At 41.6% G+C, this 5,256-nt stretch overlaps 1 protein-coding gene across 1 annotated transcript in view; it reads left to right on the top strand.

Annotated features, from left to right (window-relative positions):
* The first annotated feature begins 217 nt into the window (after positions 1-217).
* Positions 218-5,256, top strand: part of GSS (glutathione synthetase) — a 37,129-nt gene continuing 32,090 nt past the window's right edge. Inside the window, exons 1-2 of the mRNA XM_011378310.2 lie at positions 218-222; positions 3,536-3,539. The gene's annotated coding sequence lies outside the window, so the exon portion shown is untranslated. The remainder of the gene's footprint in view (positions 223-3,535; positions 3,540-5,256) is intronic.

The following is a 5,256-nucleotide window of genomic DNA, read 5'->3' as shown; positions in this document are numbered from 1 at the left end:
ACTATACTTGCTAAATTAGGTCCCTTCTATAAATGTTATCACTTCCTCCTTGGTATCACATATCCTAATTTTAAATTTTTTACATTTATTGGTAGGTTTATTTATCATGTCTCTCCCCTCACTACACAGGACTAAGTCTTTCTTGAGACCCAGGAACAGACAGCTCGTACTCTGCATGCCGAGTAGCTAGCACAGGGCTTGGCACAGAAGAGGTATTCACGAGTGCCTGCTGAATGGGCCATGTCCACTGGGGTAGGGGCACCTGCTGCTCAAGAACCATCTTTCGCAGGGACCTCTGCTCCCTGATGCCAGGCCCAGTGAGTATGTGACTCATGCGTCTCATCCACCCAAGCCTAGACAAGCCTCTTCTTTCTTTGCTTTCTTGGGTTAAGTTGCCCCAGGCTAATAATACAGCACCGTGCTTAAGAGTTTTGGAGTCAGACAGCTTGAGTACAATCCCTCAGTTACTCTCTTCCTCATTTGTAAAGCATGATTAATAACAGCATCCACTCCATAGAGAATCAAATAATACTTGTAAAAAAGAAAAAGCACAATGCCTCACACATAAGTATTCAATACATGATCATTACTATTCTTTTTCTTATTAGCATTATCATCCTCAAACTCAGTGGAGTAAACAAAGGAAAAATACATGCCACCAATATGAAGACTGTGAGAAGGTCTTAAAACAGAGTCATTCCTAAGACTGTGGGACCCCGTTCTCATTCTTACACAATTCCTTTCTGGCTTCTCTCTCTCCAGCCCCCTCCCTTCTTGATGAAAGAATGGAGAGATGGAAAGGCAGGACGATAGCCTCTCCTTGGGGAAAGGCTTCCGTCACTGGTTTCCAGGTGACAAGTGCCTTCTCCCATATGTAGTGTTCTCAGTCTCGCCCGACACTTCCTAGCTCCAGGATCTCCCTATAAACAGCCAGCACAGCCTAGGCCCAGAGCCCCACCAGCCTCTAGCCAAAGACAAAGGGTCACCTCCTCATCACAGAGCTGCATCCGTTCTATTTTCATGCATCCATCCATTCAATCATGCAAATATTTACTGAAAAATAAACTTTGTTATTAATCTGGGAAACCCCAATGAGATATTTCATACCCATCAGACTGGCAGAGAAAAAAAGGCCTGACAATACTGAGTCTTGGTGAGAATGCGGAACAAGGGCAATTCTCACACACCGCTGGCAGGAGTACAGATTTGTAAAACCACTTAGATGAGAAATTTTGCATTTTCTAGTAGATCTGAATATGCTCACAACCTTCGACACCCTACACAAAGGAACACATGTTAGACGGTTTACCGTTTGTAATAGCAACGTACTGCAGACAACCCAACAGACCTTCACGGGAGAAAAGGTAAATGAACTGTGGTATTTTTATGCGATGAAACCTACAGCACAGTGAAAACAAATGAACTAGTTAACCTCATCATCATGGAGGGCTCCCCAACAAAAGGCTGAATGAGAAAAGCAAGCTGCACAAGAATATATACGCTACTATTTAAAAAAAAAAAAAACAGGAAAAATAGTTATCATATATTGTTTAAAAACACACACCTAGTAAAAGGATTAAAAATGCATAGGGACCTACTTGACACCATATATAAAAATTAACTAAAAATGAATCAACAGTTTAAATGTAAGAGCAGAAACTATAAAACTCTTAGAAGACATAGGTATAAATCTTCATGGTCTTGGATTAAGCAATGGTTTCTTAGATATGACACTCAAAGCACAAGCAAACAAAGAAAAACTTAGATGAACTAGACTTCATCAAAATTTAAAACATTTGTGCTTCGAAGAACACTATGAAAACCAGAAAAACAACCCAGAGAATGGGAGAAACTATTTGCAAATCATATATCCAATAAGGGTCTGGTATCCAGAATATATAAAGAATTCTTATAGTTCAACAATAAAAGACAAATAACCCAATTTTAAAATGGACAAAAGATGTGAATAGACATATTTCCAAAGGAGGTATACAAATGGCCAATAAGCACATGAAAACATGCTCAACATCATTAGTTATTAGGGAAATGCAAATTGAAACCATAATGAGGTACCACCACTAGGATGGTTACAGTCAAACAGCTGGACAATAACAAGTGTTGGTGAGGACATAAAAATCAGAACTCTCATATATTGCTGGTGGGAATGTAAAATAGTACAGCCACTTTGGAATACGGTCTGGCGGTTCCTCAAAAGGTTAGGGTTACTACATGACCCAACAAATCTGCCCATAGGTATATATAGACCCAAGAGAACTGAAAACATACAACCACACAAAAATTTGTTCATGAATGTTCACAGCAGCATTATTTATAATAGCAAAAAGTGGGAACAACCCAAATGTCCATCAACTTATGGCTGGATGAACAAAATGTGGTATGTCCATGCAATGGAATACTATTTAGGCATAAAAAGGAATGAAATACTGAAATATGCTATAACACAGATGAACCTTGAAAACATTATGGTAAGTAACAGAAGCCAGACATGAAAGGCCACATATAGGAGTCCATTATATTAAATGTCCAGAATAGGCTAATCCAGAGAGACAGAAAGCAGATTAGGTATTGCCAGGAGCTGGAGAGAGGGAGGAATAGATGAGAAACTGTTAATCGGTATGAGATTTCTTTTGGGGTGATGAAAATGTTGGAATTAGTAGTGATGTTTTCACCATCTTGTGAATATATTGAAAACCACTGAATTTTATACGTAAAAAGGTTGAATTTTATGAATTCTATCTAAGTAAAAAATGCAAAGGAATAATAAACAGCAAATTCAAGGGAGTCTACTTCTGTGTGTATGCAGTTTTGGAGGGCTTTCGACTTAATTAGCAATGTTTTATTTAATAGCTGGGGTGGTCAGTATGTGGGTGTTATATAAATCTTTATTATCTTTCTCAATGTTTTCATAATAAATAAAATTTAAAAGTATTTACTGAGTGCTGACCAGGCACTGGGCTACCTGGGTAGTAAAATGGTAAGTAAAATTGGATCCCATTCTGCCCAAAAGTAAATGAAAAAGTAGTAAGTGGAGAAGAGGGGCTATATGTCAGGCCTCTTTCCTTTTTGGGCGTCTGCTTCCTCATGAATGAGAGCTGGATTAAAAGCTTGTTAGTAAAAAGCCTTAGAGGATTCTGGGGGCTGAGGAGTATGTCTCCCCTTTATCAGCCCACAGCTTTAAGAGCTCAAGCACGATGATAGCACAGGCCCTGGAGTCAGTCCTGCTGCTATCAATCATTGCAAGCGGGCCTAAGGCAAAGCCCAACCTAGTCTGTTTCTTCTCAGTAACACAGGGACAGTAACTTCTCCCTCTCAGGATTACTGTGGGGGTGTAAATGAGATAACACATATAAAGTGTCCGGGACAGGCCTGGCACACAGTAAATCCTCAACACATGGGAGAGTCCTCGCTTTGATTCCACAGGCATTTCCGGAGCAGCACTGCTGGGCCAGGCCTGCGCGAGGGGCTGGAAGACAGAGGAATTCCACTCTGTGTGGCCAAGCAGTGACCCCTCCAGCCAAGTGGGGAGACGGCCTCATAAACAATACCAGGAGGGGCGATGTCATTGCTAAAAAGAGACAGCTGGCACGTGCACACTGCAGGCCACGTGCAATGCAGACTTTGGGATGGCAGAGATGTTCCAATCAAGAGGTCCAGGCTTGGAGAGAAGACCTCAACGGGGAAAGGAGACATACAAAGTTAAGGGAATGGCCTTCATTCACACTGCAGTACAGCCCTCTTTGTCTTTTTATCACCCAATTTAGACTCAAATGTTCCCACAAACCCCAAGAACAGAGACTGCAGTGGATTCAAAAGTCAACTTTGGGAAGCCTGTGCTCATGGCACATCCCAAAGATGTGTAGGGGAGCCCAATGGCTAACGGTGTAAAGCTGCGTAATCTTTGACAAGTCAGGACACCTCTTCTAGCCTCCGAGTCCCCAGCTATAAATGAAGATGATAAAAGTCCAGACATCATAGCGTTGTGGAGAAAAGTGAGATAACTGTAAAGCCATTAGCCAAGTGCCTGGCATTTAGTGAGTAAACCAATAAAGATTATTTTTAAGGGAAAAAAGAAGATTCCATTTTGAAAGTGAGGGAAATGGGATTCAGAGAGGTGAGAAGCCTTGCCCACAGTCACACTACTAATTGGTGGAGTGAGGATTTGAACCCAGGTCTGAGACATCAAAAGCTCAATGCATCATAATCTCCTTCTGCTCCAGAATCTTTGGCAGGTTCCCTGTAGTCCACTAAATCTACCCTTGCCACGGAGTGAGGAACCAGCAAAGTATTGAGGCCAGAGAGACCTCGGGCAAGTTCTTTAATCCTGGGTTCCTTGACCTGGGATCCCTGAGTGGGTCTGTGAATTTCTCTGTATGGTATGCAAAAAGTTTATGTCTAATGGCCGCAAAAGTAACAAACCACTGACCTGACCTAACTTAACATGTTTTCTTCTCCATCCTATGGAGATACACAGTACAGTTCTCACTTAATGTTGATACCTTGTGAGACTTTAAGCGAAACGATGGCTAACGAAAACAATTTTATCATAGGCTAATTGATATAAACAGGAGTTAAATTCCTACAATTATAATAAAACAATGCTGAATGAAAGGAAGTTATTCGAGGACCTGCTTTATCTACCTTAAAAGGCTGTGAGATTAAATCAGGTAGTTTATGGGAAGTATCTGAAACATCCTAAATTTTAGCCTAATGTTGGTTTCCTTCCCTTCCTCCCTCCCTCCCCAGATTATTTCCATCACTCAACAAATACTGAGCAACTACTATGTGGCAGGCACCATTCCTGGGGGTATGCTGGGGGCAAAGTGGTGAACAAGATAGATATTGTTCCTGTTTTCGTGGAGCTCACATTCTAGTGGAGGGAGACACCAAATACAATGTATATTTTCAGATAACTGGTGCTATTAAGAAAATACCCAGGATAATGTGATATATCTAATGGGGTGAGGATGGCATCTGAAGAGGAAACATCTGAATAACAAGAAGGAGCCAGTCATGACAAGATTTAGGAACAAAGCATCCGGGCAGAGGGCGCAGGAAGGGCAAAGCCTGGCTGGAAAGACCCTTGGCCAAGAGCCCCTCACTTCCAGTCCCACCACAAACTTGGTCCCCTTGAACTAGTCAAGCAACTTCTGAAGCTTAGTTGCCACATGTACAAAATGGGAATCAAAACACCTTACCTGCCACAATGTGAGGGGACTCAACCAAAAGGCTGTTAAG

The sequence above is a fragment of the Pteropus vampyrus genome, unplaced genomic scaffold (genome assembly GCF_000151845.1).
Source record: "Pteropus vampyrus isolate Shadow unplaced genomic scaffold, Pvam_2.0 Scaffold336, whole genome shotgun sequence".
NCBI classification, from domain to species: Eukaryota; Metazoa; Chordata; class Mammalia; order Chiroptera; family Pteropodidae; genus Pteropus; species Pteropus vampyrus.
This window is presented reverse-complemented; position numbering and strand designations above follow the sequence as displayed.